The sequence below is a fragment of the Haemaphysalis longicornis genome, unplaced genomic scaffold (genome assembly GCF_048455015.1).
Source record: "Haemaphysalis longicornis isolate Haplotype H1 unplaced genomic scaffold, Haemaphysalis longicornis Haplotype H1 scaffold_11, whole genome shotgun sequence".
Classification (NCBI taxonomy): domain Eukaryota; kingdom Metazoa; phylum Arthropoda; class Arachnida; order Ixodida; family Ixodidae; genus Haemaphysalis; species Haemaphysalis longicornis.
This window is the reverse complement of record NW_027526214.1, coordinates 58,218,787-58,237,003: the sequence shown is the minus strand read 5'-3', so window position 1 is coordinate 58,237,003 and position 18,217 is coordinate 58,218,787.

Genomic DNA, 18,217 nt, shown 5'->3' with positions numbered 1-18,217 from the left:
GTCCCAGGAAGGCTCGGCACGAGGGTCGCTTTTCGGGCCCGTCAAAGCGGAGATCGACAGAGTGTACACGTTGGCTGCTTGTGCCCGACCGATGACGCTGTGGCCACGAAGACATCGTGCAAATGGTTCGTGGTGCACATAGGATGACCGTGCTGATGCGGAGTTAGGCCCGCTCCCGCCGAGCCTCGCATGCCATGGTGCATTGCCTATCCGTGTCCACCTGACTCGTTCATTGAAGCTCACGTGCTCCGGCCGTCTCCGGGTTTCTTACCCTCCTGTTTCTCTTTGTGCGCCGCGCTTTTAACCCTTCTGGGCTCTCCTGGTGTGCACTCTCATTGGCTCTTTGCCTATTTCAAGATCATATATGGTCATTACGCCACTGGTCTTCTGCGCTGCGTTCTCAAATTGGGTAACCCACGCGCCGCCATATTCGGCAATGATGCCTCGGGGTTTTGGCGCTGGCGTTCTCTCATTGGTGTGCTCCTGGTGTACACTTCACTACACTGTTCCTTTGTCTTTTTTTCTTTTTCGGCGGATTTCGAAGCATCCCTTGTCACGGGTTCCGTGACCCATGTCAGCAGGAAAAGCAATTTCAGCAGCTATATGGGTACAGAGGGTTGTTTGCTAAGACAGTACGATAAAGTTGTTATTATGCTTTTGAGTGTTTAACCTTTGGAAAACAGAGTACCCGCTGCGTTGGAAGTTGTTTTTAAATATACAATAGCAAAGAACTGATGTATTACAACGCAAATGTACGAATATTTTTGGTGCTAGTTGAAGCCATACATTTAGGAAATATTACCTCTGCCTATATAAAATACAGCTATGGAAATTGTCTTAGGTACAGTTCGCATTTTTATATATCTGGAAGCTTTATTCCTCTTCAGAAACGAGAGGTAAGCACAATTTTATTTTTACTATGAAAACATTCGCCCAGAATGAGGAATAAAAGAGAGTTACCTTATTTTAGGAGATGGTAGGTTGGATGTTAACCAGAGCTTGAAATGTGGCTAGTTGGTTTTTTACTCGGCAACCGCATTTTGGAAAATGTATTACCAGGCTTGCGTGTGCAGAAATGCTTCCAATATGTGGATGATTTTTTGGTTTGCTTAAAGCCAGGCACTGATATTGAAAGTAGCATCCCTCCAATCATTGCAACATTTGAGTCTGCGCACCTGGTCCTTGATTTCACATATAAAAAACCTGTTAATGATGCCATTGTATTCCTTGAAATTAACCTAAAGAAGGGCCTGTCACACACGTGTTGGTGCTATCGCACGAGAGGAGCGAAGGCGCTGCTGCCATACGATTCGGCACACTCAAAGTTGATTAAGTCAGCCATAGCCACTTCTTGCATGTCGCAAGCCATAAAAAAATCCTGCGAACACAGGGTCACTGAAAGTCCGTCTTTTCAAATTTACCATCTAACAAAGTGGATTCACTAATCAATTACTTCACTAATCAATTACTTGTCTCTGTTGCAGAAAAGGTTAAGAACAGTGGTAAAGTAGAATAACAAAGACAGCAAAAAACCAAAGAAGCGGTCGATCGTTCTGCAATACATCCACAACTTTTCCCACAGGTTAATGAAGGTTGGCACGAGGCATGATGTTCCGGTTGTTTTTTTTGCTCCCAAAAAACTAAAAATGCTTTGCAAGATGACGAACAAAACCAGAGATACTAAGCAAACACGATGCGGCCTTAGGCACACGAGTAAGTTTGTCGAATGCTGCTTCGGGGTTGTCTTTAGGATACCTTTGTCATGCAGGAAGGCTTACATAGGCCAGACTAGACGCTGCGTTAACGAACGACTCAGAGAACACAAAAATATGTGAAAGCAAGTCTCAGCCCCAGGGCACTTGGCTGCCCACTGCGCCAGACATGGGTGCTCTGCAAAATTCGAGAGCACCACGATCCTCTTTAAATCTTCTGAAACGATCACCCGCCAGGGTAGCGATCGCTTTCGCTTTCGTCGCTTCATCGCGTCGCTTCGTCGATAGTGGGAACGCGCCTTTAGAGAGATGCTATAGTTGTTGCCGTATGACAGATGGGAAGGACCTTTTTTATCCAGCAAGTTAGCGACCCATATCCCTGTCAAGCTGCCTGTCCAAGCTTCTCGAGAAGATGAATAAATGGGGCTCGTGTACTCTTTGAGTAAAACGGTCTTTCCGAGACCGCCCAGACAGGGTTGTGGCACTAGTGTCACTTTGTGGCACTAGGGAAATTATTCAATGATACCTTCGTTCACAAACTGTTTTGTGTAACAATTTTTCAAAAGCGGAGCTTTCCGTCTCTCTTACGATGACCGTACGCGAATACGCCTGCAACAAGGCTAGCTTTACATGACAGTAATGATGAACGGGGACAAGTGTTGAAAATTTTAACGCTTCCGTAAGAACCTTGACCACAGCTCCATTAGGTATCTCCCACTAAAGGATAACGCGCGGCAGAGAGATAAGGTTACGCAGGCGTGCGACGACAGTCAGTGTAGAACGTCGACAGTCGTCACCCACAGCTCGGCGTTGAATGAGAATGGCGTTGCTCTGTATGCTGTAAAGAGGTTAGCCACAGGATGTTAGGCCTAATATCAGATTTTGAAGTTCTACACGCGGAACCGGCCCCCGCTCAAAACGTATTCTTTCTACGCCAAGCAGCAGGCACACATTGACGCTGTAGACTACATACTCAGACATCAGGCCTACGGAGTGCATATCCAAATGTTGCTGCGGTTATTCTAGAGATGTGGTGCGTACATCCAGACTTGTACCTACACGCATTGTGGGATTGGAAAACAATGATATCCATTAGAAAATGTTTTACGTTCAATGATCGTCGTCATCAGGTGGAGAGGTGCATGATTGTGTTACCTTGAGAAGGCTTATGAACCATCTCGGCACTCACAGCATCCTTAACGACAGAAAAGCATTGGGTGCTTCGGGTAAATGTTGTCAATTATGGTACATAAATCTCCGAGAGAACATTTCGCGCAGGTGTCGGTAGTCCACTCTCGAGTGTTCACGTGCAAGAAAACGGCGTGCCGCAAAAAGACATTCTAAGCTGAACACTGCTTATAGTCAAAATTAACTTCCTTGTGTATGCATTGCCGCCTAAAAATTGTTTTTCTCAGTATGTTGACGACGTCGATATAGCTTAGATGAAGTAATATGTCCACCTACTAAGGTACAACCCACCTTGTCAAAAAACGTGCGGGCTAGACAGAGCAGTGTCGGCTTCAACTCAAACAAGGAAAACGTTCTGCGTGGTATTAACCAGGGCCCAGACATTGCTCCTAATGGAGTTTCCTTTCTTGTGAACAAGCAGCACAAGTATTAAGGGGTTGTGTTTGACCACAAAATATCACTCATTCTTTACTTCAAGCAACTGAATCCCAAATATCTGAAAACAATGAATATCCTTGAGGTTCTCTCGCACCAATCTTAGGGTGTCGAAAAAGATTTTAAGTTGCGGCTGTATACCGCCTCGGCTTGGTCTCAGCTCGACTACAGCAGTGTAGTGTGTAGATTAGTGACGAAAACGGCACTGAGAATGCCTACCCAGTGCTCTATTTGGCGCTTCGCCCTTCTTCGAGTGCTTTCTGCACTAGTCTGGTCAATCGCTTCTCTGTTGAGTGCAACAATCGCTGCCAAGAATATCAGGGATCATACAAGGAATATTTCGATCAGTGTGAAATTTGATTCTTTAAACAGGCACTTCCGATACATACACAGCCTAGCGTTACATAAATGGCCCATCAATTTTCATCCATTCTCACTTAGGGTGAGAGAGAAAGCTTTGGCTGTCACCTTCTCTGGCTTTAACTTGCACTAAGCACCCTTTACTATTAGTTTTCTATAATTGAAGTTTCGCCCTGTGTACTGTGATTTGTCTTTCACAACAATTAAGAAAAGCAGTGAACCACAAACAGAAATTCAGCAGCGTCTCAGGTATCTGTACTACACCCACAAGTGCACAGATGTTTTCACCCATGCTTGTAAAACTACGGGGATGGTGGCCTCTCCTGCTCATGGAAATAACCATAATTTATGTAGGACTATTAAAACACTATCATCGTCAAATAAAAGCCGAACACGAAAATATAAACCTTAACAAACAAATAGCGCGATTTCTTTCAATGCAAACCTGACATTGACGCGTAACTTCGTTACAAAAATAAATCTTGAATAGTGGATTTCAAAACATAAAAATAGCCAGCCAATGTATGAACTCTACGAACTGTATTTTTGAATTTTGCACATTATTGTTCATATTTACGCGTTCGCGTTTTTTTTGACGCTGATTGTACACACCAACCAGCATTGTCACGGACGAGACGTATGTTATCTTACATATTATACATCTTATTGTCCAAAATGAAATATCCATCTTTTATTTACCCTCCATCGGTGAGGGTAGTCCAGGCATTATAATCCGCGCAACTGGCTGTATACACTTAAAACTTGGAAATGATGATTTGCCATGTTCCAAGGTACCCTGGGATGGCTGAAAATAAGGTGGATGATTAAAGAGCTCCCGCTGCTCTACCTAGGAACATACAGGGCATAACACCATCATCCTCCATACCGCGTGGCTCCATCAATTATTTAACAATCAAAGTGGTGCCAGTTATCTTAGTGTCGGCAAGGTGCAGTTTTCGATTACTAGGTCACAACTAAATGCTTACTTACCCGTTGACGGGAATAGTGACATAGACTTCTGAGTATGATCAAATGCTTAAAAGGGAAACGACTTGCCCGCAAGGCCCGGATAGAACTGGGACTCTCGCTTTACGAGTTCGACGTATATACCATTCTTTTAAAGAGCTATGTTATGTATATTGTGAAAAACGTTGAAGGTTATATTTTTCTTGCCTTGTTTAAAAGAACGGTTTCGTTTTTAGACTGCACTGCACGCTGAGAATTGGGATCTAAATCGAAAGTTCTTAGGTGGTGCGGTTTTATAGACCCATGTCGTGGTTTACTGCCCCAGCGTGGCCCAAAACGACGATGTTACAGGGCCATACTGTGTGCCAGAAAATGTGTGGTTGATTTGAAACCGGTGTTCCTGGTAATTTGCGGGAATACGTAGAGCAGAAAAAGAGGAATCGATATCCCCGCGACTTGGTCAAGGGGCAGCCGGCGGTCAACGTAATATGGCTGAGGGCTTCTTTTAATGTGTGCGTGGTGGAACACAGCTGAGAACTGAGGCTCAAACAATAAATTTTGTGGGTTAATTTTGCTTTATTTTTATAACATCCTTCAATGTCGCTTAGAGCCTGTGAACAAAGCTTGATGCTATTTCATCTAGAAGCGATTTCCTCTGGTCTTGCGTTTCTCATTTTTGTCAATCCCTTATTGTGAATGCAAAGGAACGCTCTATACTATAAAAATGAGTGGAATTTGCGATTTTCATCAAATGAAGAATTGACGCCTATAGAACATATACCTAAATAAATTATATAAAATTTATACTTTGTTTGGGTGCACCGTGTACAGAATAGTTTGCGTGAAATACGGTAACACAATAAAGTAATGATAGAGATTCTCCCGTATTGCAAACTTGCGTCTTATGCCTATCTTACCGACCCCAAATTGTCGGGGAATAACCCCATTGTAGGACTCGATCTGGAGGCAAGGGTGACAGATTCCGCAGTTACCATTCAGTGCCGCAACTTTTCCTATGATTTGGCCAATCTTTTACATGCTTGAAAAAAATTTTTTGTTCTTAAAGGGGCGACGTCGCCTCTCTTTCATTACGGATACGCGGGTACAAGCTTACATACGTCGTTTAAAAATTTATCAAACCTGTCCGGGGGCTAGTTCATTCCTGATTCCTAAATAAGTTTAGGGCATAAACACAAGACAATACATAAGAAAGAAGATAGGTTGCAGTCAACATGTTTAGGTTTCAGAATTAGGCAGGGTAACTATTCTATTCCCACAGATATGTTCTCCTGCCAGTATTAACATAGGTATATAGAGCATTCTTGACCTATATGCATAAAATACTACCCGTTTCTTTTGCATTACATGCACTCAAATAAAATTATGATCAGTACCACAATCACGAATAGTGAACCTTCGAAAATTGTGTCCCCGCACGGGACACCTTGAGTAATCTTGGTGACGGTACTGGCGATACAGCGGACCCAGCGCCCCCAACATAAGCTGTGCCCTACCGTGGTGATGTGATTTTAAGGTGAAGGGTAGAAACCTCTAACGGTGGCCGCCGGAGCCTTGGTCAAGCTCCGGCTGATGGGCTCCCTGCCTGTCTACCAGGCAGGCAGCTCCGGGACCTCTTTGACTACCAGGGTAAGGTCAAAGAAGAAAGTACCCCAGTCTCCCTGCTTTCCAATGTATCATATGGCATTTTCAAACCCCCCTCCAAACGTGAACGGTCCCTGAAAAGGGGCCGCGCCGAAGTATCTTTTCCTCCTTTGTCTTCGATCTCTATTCCAAAGCCCGATAATTTCTCACGCTTCCTGGTAATGGAATCCCTAGATAAATCAAAACCCATCACTTCCCAGTCTGTCTTTCTCATTTCCAAGTTTCTTCAACGCCTTGTAGGCAAATTTTACATGGCTAAAAAGCTCACAACCGGAGAAGTCCTAATTGAGGTCGAAAACAAACAACAATCCTGTAACCTCTTGAAGCAAACGCGCATGGTCGCTGTTGACATCAAGATCACGCCCCATTTCAGTCTGAATAGCTGCCAGGGTGTCATCTCTGATAGAGATTTATTAAATGAGACTGAAGCAGATCTGTTCGACGGCCTTCGGGATTAGGGTGTGACAGCAGTGCGGCGAATAACGATACGCCGAAACCACCAAATAATAGCTACTAAACACATAATCTTGACATTTCACAACTCAACACTTCCTGAGTCAGTCAACGCAGGCTTCATGAGATGTCCGGTCCGACCCTACGTGCCAAACTCACGCCGCTGTTTCAAGTGTCAGCGGTTTGGGACCGGCACAACCTCTTGTCGTGGTAAATTGACGTTCGCAAAATGTGCCGCATATGATCATCTAACAGACAATTGTAAATCTGAGAACTTCACCTGTGCAAACTGTCAGGGACCACACGCTGCCTATTCTAGGAGCTGTGAAAAGTTCAAACAGAAAAAACAGATAATTGCCTTGAAAGTCAACGAAAGCATCACCTTCCCAGAGGCGCTGAAGAGGTTCGCCTCTTTCTCTCCGGGGAGGTACGCGACGCAGCTCACCGGGGGGCGGAGCGGCGTCTGGTTTCTGCGGGGACCCAGTACCGCGAGTCGGACTTGGTCCCGCCCCCACACCCCCCTGGGTTTCCCCCTGGCAGCCCAACCCGCCTCCGCACCGCTCGCTGAGCCAGCAGCGGCTGTGGGGGCAACCACGTCTGGTGGAAGCGATGCTGCATCCTACACTTCCACTCGAGCGTCCCAAACCACAGGCGAATGCGCAGAGGAGATGAACATGGGGGAGCCAGCGGCAGCTCCCACCCCCACCGCACCGCCTGCGCCATCCGAGGCGTTCCTGAATCCCTCGGTGGTTGCGGGCAAGGAAAAGCGTGCCCCAAAGAGTTCGCGGTGCAAGGAGCCTGATCCCTCAGGCGCTCCGAGGACATCCGAGGATGAAATGCACGTCGGTCCGTTCTTGTCTGCGGTGCACCGCAAGCAACGCGACGCGACGCCAAAGCCTCCCGACAAGCCAAAAAAGACGAGAGTCACAGCCCCGAAAGACGACACATAAACAACACAGTTCTGTAGCTCCGAACACTTCATAATGGGAAGAGAGAACATAGTACAATGGAACTGCAGAGGCCTTCTGAATAATCTTGACGAAGTGTATGAGATTCTGCATACCAATCAGCCAAGTGTAATGTGTGTTCAGGAAACACATTTGAATTCTAAACACACGAATTTCTGTAATAGTTACCTGGTATCCAGGAATGACAGGGATGGCTGCACACACTCTTCTGGCGGTGTGGCCATATTATTCCGGAAATCCTTAGCATGCCACCCTGTCACTTTAAACACTATCCTTGAGGCTGTAGCAATACGCCTAATAATATTTAATAGGTTGATAACGGCATGCTCCATATACATTCCTCTTGATGTTAAACTTTTGAGCTCTGACATCGAGGCGCTGGTTGACCAGCTGCCCGAACCATACAATATAACAGGTGACCTCAATGCTGACAATTCCCTTTGGGGCTCTTCTCGTAAGGATGCCCGGAGGCGCCTGATAGAGAGGTTTGTTATATCCTCTGGAGCATGCCTTTTCAACAATAAACAGCCTACATATCATAACATAGGACACAACACATACTCATGTCTTGACTTGGCTATTGGTTCCGGAGTTCTCTTTCCTGTTCTCGAGTGGGTTGTGGGAACTGATCCATATGGCAGTGACCACTTCCCCACCTCACTTGCATATATAAGTAAAGGACCAAGCAGTTCATCTTCCCATAATAGGTTTAATGAAGCAAGAGCTAACTGGAATACATTTACACAGACATCCAAACTACACCACACATTCATAGGACTACATGTTGAAGAAGCTACCCAACTGCTCACGGCGCACATCCTCGACGCCGCCGAAAAGTCTATTCCCCACGCCTCTGGTGTCCCGCGCAACCAGCGGAGGCCGTGGTGGAATGAGGTCTGCAGGCGGGCGCGAGAGGCCCAGAACAAGGCGTAGGGTGTCCTTCGTCGGTACCCCACGTCGGGTAACCACATTTTGTTCAAACGAGCCAAGGCGTTAGGAAAACGTGTGCGTCGTGAGGCAAAACGAGAGAGTTGGCGTACCTTCATAACATCAATAAACTCCTACACAGACACACGGAAAGTATGGGCAAGAATACGCAAACTCAAAGGACAACAAACACACAGCCTGCCTCTGGTCAGCACAACAGGGGACACACTCGAAGACCAGGCTCACACACGCGCACAACACTTCCAACGCGTTTCCAGTTCAGCACACTACACAAACACCTTCATGAAACACAAACGAATGGCCGAAAAGAAGCCTTTACATGACAATGACAGGTCAGCCACTTCTTATAACTCTGAGTTCACACTTCATGAGCTGAGGAGTGCTCTGAGGACGTGTAAACCCTCAGCTTCAGGCCCAGACAACATTACATATACAATGAAACAGAACTTACACACAGACATTCTTGTAACACTTCTTCACCTTTTCAACAAGATATGGCTTTCGGGGCAAATTCCATAGTCTTGGAAGGATGCCATTGTTGTAGCATTTTTGAAACAAGGGAAGGACTCTTCTTCTCCCGCTAGCTACCGACCCATTGCCCTGACCAGCTGCCTGTGCAAACTTTCTCGAGAAGATGATAAACAGGAGGCTTGTGTACTTTTTGGAGTACAACTGTCTTCTTGAGAGCTGCCAGGCAGGCTTCAGGGCAGGGAGATCCACAAACGATCAACTTGTGGCACTAGAGTCATACATTAAGGATGCCTTCATTCACAAACAATTCTGTCTTACGGTGTTTTTTGACATAGAGAAGGCCTATGACACCGCATGGCGTTATGGCCTACTTACTGACCTTAAGTCGTTCGGTGTCTCTGCTAACATATTAAATACCGTTATTAGTTATTTGTCAGAGAGAACCTTTCGCGTCAGAGTTGGTTCTGCACTGTCAAAGGTACACTTGCAGGAAAATGGCGTGCCACAAGGTGGAGTTCTAAGCTGCACTCTCTTCATAGTAAAGATGAACTCCCTTGGGAAGGCACTGCCGTCTACAGTTTCTTACTCTATGTATGTATATGACGTGCAGATATCGTTTAAATCTTGTAATATGTCAATATGCGAACGTCAAGTCCAGCTGAGCGTCAGGAAACTTGCCAGCTGGGCAGACAAGAATGATTTTAAATTGAATCCTGCAAAAAGCTCCTGCCTTGTTTTCTCCATGAAGCGCGGGATTCTTCCAGACCCCGACATTACACTTAATGGCGTGTCGCTTCCTGTGAACAAGGAGCACAAGTTTTTGGGTGTTGTGTTTGACGAGAAACTCACATTCATTCCACACATCAAGAAACTTAAACATACATGTCTTAAAGCAATGAATATCATGAAGGTTCTCTCCCACCATTCGTATGGTTCCGACAGTGAACTCCTACTACGGCTCTATACCGCTTTGGTTGGGTCTCGTTTGGACTACGGCAGTGTGGTATATGGGTCGGCGAGTAAAACAGCATTGCTAATGCTGGACCCAGTACTACACTTGGGGCTACGGCTTGTGTCGGGTGCTTTTCGCACTAGCCCGGTCGAGAGTCTATATGTTGAATGTAATAAGTGGAGCCTTGAGACACAGCGAACGTACATGGACATACTTTGTTTTTTTTTTAAATTTCATCTCAGAATAACCACCCTTTTTATCCTGTCCTTAACGATACATCCACATCTGTGCTGTTTGTAAATCGCCCGTCCGTTACTCCGCATTTTTCACTTCGAGCGAGAGAGCGAGCCTCGGATCTGAGTGCTTCGTTTTTATACGTGTACAGATCATCCTCTTTAAACATTTTACCGCCTTGGCAAGTTCGCCCTGTGTCCTGTGACCTTTCTTTTGTAAAGCTTGACAAAAATCGGGTAACGCGAGCTGCAACACTGCAGCACTTTCTTTCTTTGCAGTTCAAATACCCACTTGCAGAATTTTACAGTGACGCGTTTAAAACCTTCACTATGGTCTCCTGTGCTGCTCATGGTCCGAATTTCAGTGCAGCCAGAACCATGAGCGTCCACACAACAATTTTTTCAGCAGAAGCATATGGAATTTTACTGATTGTACGGCACATACTTGAAAATAAAATTTTAAAGTCTATCATCTACACAGATTCCTTGAGTGTTGTTCGCGCACTCTCATCGCATACACCCCCCTAAAACCACATAGTTAATCTTTTATTTAACACTACCGTGTCTGTGTATGCGGAGAAGCATCGGCTTCTCCTCTGCTGGGTCCCAGGACACGCTGGGATCGCTGGAAACGAGTTGGCAGACAAGAGGGCAGCTGCTGCTGCAATAAAGAACACTGTAGACATAACAACCGTACCATATACAGACCTCAAGCCACACATAAGACAACACTTGCGTAGAACATGGCAAACACACTGCAGTGAACAGACAGATAACCGTTACACGTTATAAGACCACGCTTGGGACCATACACCACTGACACACGCAACACACACACAGAAGTCGCTTGGGTTGGCTGCGGATAGGGCACACCTATGCAACGCACTCGTATCTGCTGACGGGATCGTATAGACCCCAGTGCAGCAGGTGCGGAGAGGCCCTATCTGTAGTTCACATACTAATCACATGCAAGGCACTTCACACAACACGACACAAACACTTCAGAGAACTCTACAGACAACATATTCCCCTACATCCATCGTTTTTCCTAGGTGACGATGCCATTGTTTCCGTGAAACATGTGTTTGAGTATTTGTCAGACGTAAAGTTTTTAAACCTAATTTCCTATCACGCATTATGAAATCTGGCCCTATACACCAGCCATGCTCATTGTCGTTTTGTGATTTTACTTTTGCTTTTGCTGACTTTACTAAGTGTTTAGGGTTTCACCCCTCATATATGACTATTGTTTTGGCGCTCTTTGCCCCAGTTGGCCTTGCGCCATAAACATCCAACCATCATCAAAATTGTGTGCCCTATTTTAGTTAGACTTGCGTGATGCATAGGATAGACTTAATTGTAAGTTTGATTAACAAAATTCTAACAGAATCACTCTGCCCATACGTTTAGTGGGCATAGTGGAAGAATTCTCCCAAGCTCATGAACACCGAACGGCAGCAAAAACAAAACTGGTCCCAATTTACTTTTGCAATATCGTCCACTTTATAGGCAATAGCGATAAGAATGCAACTGATGAATTGAAAATATTGATGCTAACGACAAGCTTTGTTTGTAGTAAAAGAGTAAAAAACTTGTGCACAAAAACGGTGGTTAGAATATTATCAATGAGAGACACGATTTGTAACGTCAATCAGAGCTAGGTGCTCCTCCAATTACACCAGGTCACCACTAGAGACCAATGCCGCCTGAAACAGCCGTCGTAAATGTTCCATCTCTGGTTGATTAGCGGGGAGAGATCCCCACAATGCCAGAGCGAGGTAAATTGTTGACGTTTGCAGCCCACCAATGCGATGACAATAAATTAAGGTATAATATGCGTTGAGCCATTGTTTGTTGCCTTGTACGAAAGGTGCTGAAGAATAACGTGTCGTCCCGGCAGTATCTTGGGTTGTTTATTTTTACAATTTAGTGGGTATGCGACGTGACAGCTCCCTGCCGTCAGACGGACCCGCCGACGCAACGCTGTTTTCTCTCCTGAGCACTTGGTGTACCTTTCGCATGGCGCATGCGCCTTTCGGACGTACGCAAGACACCCGTTTGCGTAGGAATGGGAAGTAAATAACGTTTCGAGATGTTTATAATATTTTATTTTGCCCGCCTTTATTATCTACAATTTGTCAGATTTACATTACACTTATTTATCGAGTTCTAGATGCTTTCTCAGAATCTTTTTTTTGAGTGACCACTTGACAGCGTAACCTCTTTATGGTCCTTATAAAAAGTCTGGATTGTCTCACTGTAACAAGAGCATCTGAATTTTTTGTGAAATCCGCAGGCAACGACCTTCTTACATTGACGCTAAACTGGTGTCACCGACATATCAACCTGTCTGAATAATCTTCCAAAATGCAGTTTTAAAACACTTTCCCTCTATAAACAAAGATGGAACAGTTTTATTACCGCCGTGAGTTTGACCTATGAAGTAATAAAAGCACGATCACTTTTCATTTCACTAGATTTCGTGGGTATGAATTACACAATAATACCATATCTCTATGCATTCAAATTTCTTAGCCTGAACCCAATGAAGCACCGAAACATTTTTTTTTTCAAATTTGCATTTGTAATGCATGTACGTTGTTCAGAACATTCGAGGCTTCTAGTTCATATCAGCAGAATAAGGAACCAACAATTCTTTAACATGGTTTGTGCCTACCATGCAATAACGATATTTTCAGGTGATGCCGATGAAGCGATCCTATATGCTGGAATGGACGCTTTTGCTTCTCACACCAACACTGGCTTAATGTTTCGTCGTTTTCATCTCTATGGTATACATTTTCTTAAAATTGATATCCTGACCTGCTATCAGAGTAGCTTTTTGGTTTCAAGGATTGTGTTGTAGCAACTGCCATCTCTGCCACAGACGATGTTCTTTGATCTGATATAAAACGGCGAAATCTTGGGCCTTGACATTCGTCCTAAATTTTCTGTAAAGTTTATTTTGTAGGTTGTTCAGTAATTCAAAATATTTAGTTTGGATAACAAGTACATTCTGTTGACAGGCAAAGCACCTGGTTTTTAGGATTGGGGTAATAGCTTTAAAGACAGGAAAATGTACTTTCTCGATGATTTGACTCGAAAAATGAACGTTTGGACATGTAAGTTACGAAGTTTTACATAAATACAAGGAATAGAGTCGCGTTATTCCTTTTAAAGTTAACGTGTGTTGCTTCATAGGAGCCACATTTAAGTGCTGCTTTCGAAATATCAGACCCCTAAACAACGATGCAGAAAGTCATTTCCGCTTCTGACAGCATAAGGTCATCTTGAATAACAAAATATCAATAAACCGTATTTCTTTCTCCGGTTTGTAGCCAGCGTTCGACGAAATATGTTCTTGTAGAGGTTATTCAGATACAAATAACAATCTCTTTTTATTTCCAATGTTTTTAACTGAGACAATGCTACCTACATGTGCATATCGATAACCTACAGTTCTTTATTCTGGTTTCGCGGTTTCCTAAAAATCTTAAAAAAACGAAGGCACTGTCTATGTCAGTAAGTTCTTAAGACAAATGAAATCAAGATAGCAAAAGAAGAAACTTCCGGCTTCAAAGGTGTTTTCTTCATTTGTAATGCTTTGTTGCTTTCATGGAGAAACTATTTTCGTACATTGGTGAATCAGGTGGTGTTACGGCGAACATTCCGTATTACAATAAAATTTTTCAGATGACATAAAGTTTGTTTACAGTGAAAAACATTTTCCTCAGAAATACCACTATTTGCCTTTGGGTGAAAGCTTTAAAGTGTTTTTCCCGCAATTACATTAGAATTTCGGAAAAAAAAAAACATTCCATTTTTCACAGCCGATTTTGAGTTACTAGAGCTAACAACTTGGCACGTGCCACACTCTACATCATCAATAAAAGATGATTTTCTAATACAGAAAACGAAGATCTAGTTTCAGGAAATTTATTCTTTGCTATAGAAAAGTATACCCTAATTTCATGACATGACACATTTATGCAAACTGTGCGTGCTGGAATTTATTGAATTGCTGAAGCAAACAAAAAGTTTCTGTGTTTTTGCAGCCGCCCTTTTCCATCGGGGTGATTTCGTGTGCAAGGCAGGGAACTTCCGAAGCGCTGTAGCCCCACACCAGGGCTGAGCGCCCGGCCGCTGAGTCGCTTGTACCTATTTTACCGGTACATATACCGGTATATGTACCTATTGTACCTATTGTACCTATTGTACCTATTTACTGGCGCCATCACGGCACACGAACACACATGGTGCTTTCCAGAGCAACGGTGGACGCTCAACTTGCAACCGTCTGTGGCAGAACGTGCCCGTGCCTTGGTGGCCGGCAGTACCATGATTTGTACCTGGTACCTCCCGCACACGACGCGAGTCCTGTACCTATGAGCCATCATCTATTGTAAATCATACAGGTTACCAAGGTGAACCATATTAAATGCCCCTCGTAGAGCCTACATACGCAAAAAGCCCGCAGAAAGTTTCATTGAAATCTGTTCCATAAAGAAAACAATTTGAAACAGGGCACAGTTTAGAAGAAAATACTCACACACTATGCCTGTCATCCCTCACCGTGGCGTTGTGCTTGTGTAGCGCCTTGTGACAAATATTAGGGTAAACACATCACGGTAGGTTGTCACACTCTACGATCGTTTACTTGAAGAATGCATTGAAGAACCATTCCCCAATGAATTTTGCCACTTTAGGAAATGTTTAGATTTTACAGGATTCTTTTTTTGTTTTAAGGTGAAGTGTGAGATAACTGAAATGTTCATTGAAGTTTCACAATTTCTGAATATAATCAGATACAGAGCAATTTCCGCAGCAACGTGTGCCGTGCTTAAGGAGCAGACGGAAAATCACAATTATGGGTCAAAGATAGCATATGTGGATAGCGCCCCTTCTCGACAAAACGCAAGTTGGATTGTTGTAACCTAGTGCAAAATTATGTTTTCATAAAAAACAAATTTTCGGAGATGTAGCTTAAGCCGCAGCAGTATTATTATGTCTGGGTACGTCAATAACAAAAAATCGGAATACTCCCAGTAATGTTGACGTAAGCCATATGTGATGGCCCATAAATACGGTCGAGGCGTTACAAATTGGCACCGAATAAAAGGAGGGAGAAAAAGTGAAATACTGGAGAATCGCTAATGATGGTCTGCCCTTGTTACCATTTTGTTTTAACTTGCCTGTAACAGAGTATTCAATAAAAAATGTCATTCACGATTTATATATATGTCGAAGCAAAAAATGTGCTCGAAAAGTTGTTTTTAATATTTTTTGATGAGTGACGCGCCGATTTTGAGGGTTATCCTGAGAAATATCTGTCTCATACCCGATGTTTTGTTAGTTCTCACTGTTTTCGGTTTAATGGGGTCAACAGCATGTATAAAATTGCATTAACTGTACTTATTCGCATAATTGTAAGTATTACGGCGCAGTTTCTGGCTTGCATCCACCATAGTGGGATGTGAATAGACATGAGTGTATACACAATTCCGCCCTGCTGAAGTGCAGTTCGAAGGAGAGTTGACGAAAGGAGTAACATTACCGCGCAATGCCAACCTCCTAACGCAAGCGAAGATAGCGAAGACACGACGGAATTATATTACGCTATTTCTTGTTACACGTAAATACAGATGCGTGCCGTCACTGTGGGGGGTTGCAGCAATCTCTTGCGGGCCTTTTGTTCTGAGCTGGGCGTGCTATACTTTTTTCACCGAAGTAATTAGAAAGAAAAACGCTTTGCTGTTTTTGGAATGATCGATCTATAAGCGGCACTTTGTCACGATCGCCCTTGCTAAACCTTATGATTTAAAATGTACTGGTAATTGATTGGTTTCAATTGCATCAGAAATTCACAACATTCTCGTAAATCTCATTCGTATAGGTGCCACTACAGTTGTCGGGAAAGTGAATTCGGCTTTCGTAAACCAAGATGGACCTTTGTGAAAAACATCTGCCTTTCTCTGCGAAAAATATCTATGAAAGGAAGCCGTATACCTGAGATCACGGTCCAAATTCTTACCTCTGTTAACTCCGAACTGCTTGTGAGAAGTGCGATATTTTGTTTTATGAAAAGTAAAAAGTCTGTTTCAGATGGTATTTCGGAACGATTTTACACGGCAAATGCACTCTCCGCAATTATAGAGGATAACGTTATAATTTTACATAAACCTTTATGATGCATAAAATATAATTTTTTTTCGTTTTTTCGCTGTGGGAACACCAGCATCAGAATTCTACCAAATTAGTTCCAGCATGAATGCGACAAAGCATTTCTCATGTGCAAAAAGTCGGATGAAGCTGGATGGTTCTTTTGCTACCTTGATTTGAATTGCTTATAGAAGTTACTGACAATAATGCGGGGTTCGTTATTTGAATTTGATGAACAGGAACAGACATAAAAAGACGTGCTAGTTACAGGGACGTGCACGCAAATAGCAGTCTTATTTAAAACGGTGCCAACAAAGACTGGTTTTATCCTTTAAAACAACACGAAAAGAAATATTTTCTCGTTTGCGTGCTTGGAAACTGATAACTAGAAATTGTTTGTGAATTTCGTTTTAGTTGTGTGAACCACAGGCTTTCAAAAGGAGAAATGACTTCGTCCAGCGTTGTTGCCTCTTGTAAAACCTGTAGTGTTTATTCAACATACATTATATATGCCGATGGGGATAGACGCTGTGAATCCTGTAAGAGTCCCCCGTGTTTATATATGGCCACCTATATTGTAAGTCCTTCAAGTGTCCTTTGTGCTTCCGTCCTGTGTGCGTCCAGTCTATGGCGCGCCACCAGGTGGCCTACAGCGAAAGGACGTGTTCTGTATGGTCTCCAGAGTTTTACTCAGATGTGCTGTAATTTCGTTCCTTGGGCCAAAGCGGATATCACGGTCATCGACAGCTAGGCTTCGTGCACCGGAGGACACTATTTCTTTTCCTCGTGAGTGCGAATTCAGCCAACTTACGACAGCTTAGAACCACGGCAAGCTAGGCCTCGTCACAGCGAGACTAGGCTTAACAACGGATACGACCAATGCCGGGTATGACCGCCGATGCAGGGGACCGCCCCGCCGTGCTCCCGAGCACAGACGCGAGTGAGACAGAGGACAACTTAATGCATCAAGACCCAACTGAAGGCGAATGTGATGAAACTGCGACAGATTCACGATCAAACGCCGATTGGATCGAAGTCGTCACCCGAGCCCAGCGGCGACGCGAGCGGAAGCCCAACCCAGAGGTAGGCCTAACGGCCGAGCCAACAACCACGACGCCCTCGCTTACACGCAAATTTGCTCCAAGGCCAGCTCCCCTTCCCAGGGACGATTACAAGCTCGTGTTGCGACCACAGGGTGGCCTCAGGATAGCGGAATTAGACCTAGCTGAGGTCTCGCTCGCCTTGCTGAGCGCAATTCAGTCAACCTGGCGCCAAACCAATCTGCGAGTCCGGTATGACATGGTGCAGAACACGGCTATAATCAGCACCCCCTCGGCAGAAGCAGCAGAGTCCTTGAGTCAGGTGAAGCAGATCCGAATAACATGACCTACCCAGTGCAGCTCTGCGGACTCGCCCCAGATCACTGCGTCAAGGGCATCATAAGAGGGGCACCCCTCCGCTTCTCGGAGCGTGAATTGTTAGACCATATGTACGTACCCAACCGCGAGATCTATGCATGCCAAAGACTAGGAAATTGAAATATCGTCGTAGTCACATTTCCTGGTAACAAGGTCCCCTATTACGTTACCCTCTTCGGATCGGAGTACCCGAGCTCCTTGTACAAGAAGACTGTGCCTGTGTGCGACACGTGCCATGAACTCGGACACACAGCGACGGCATGTCCTCAGCCCAACACACGTGTGTGCAACC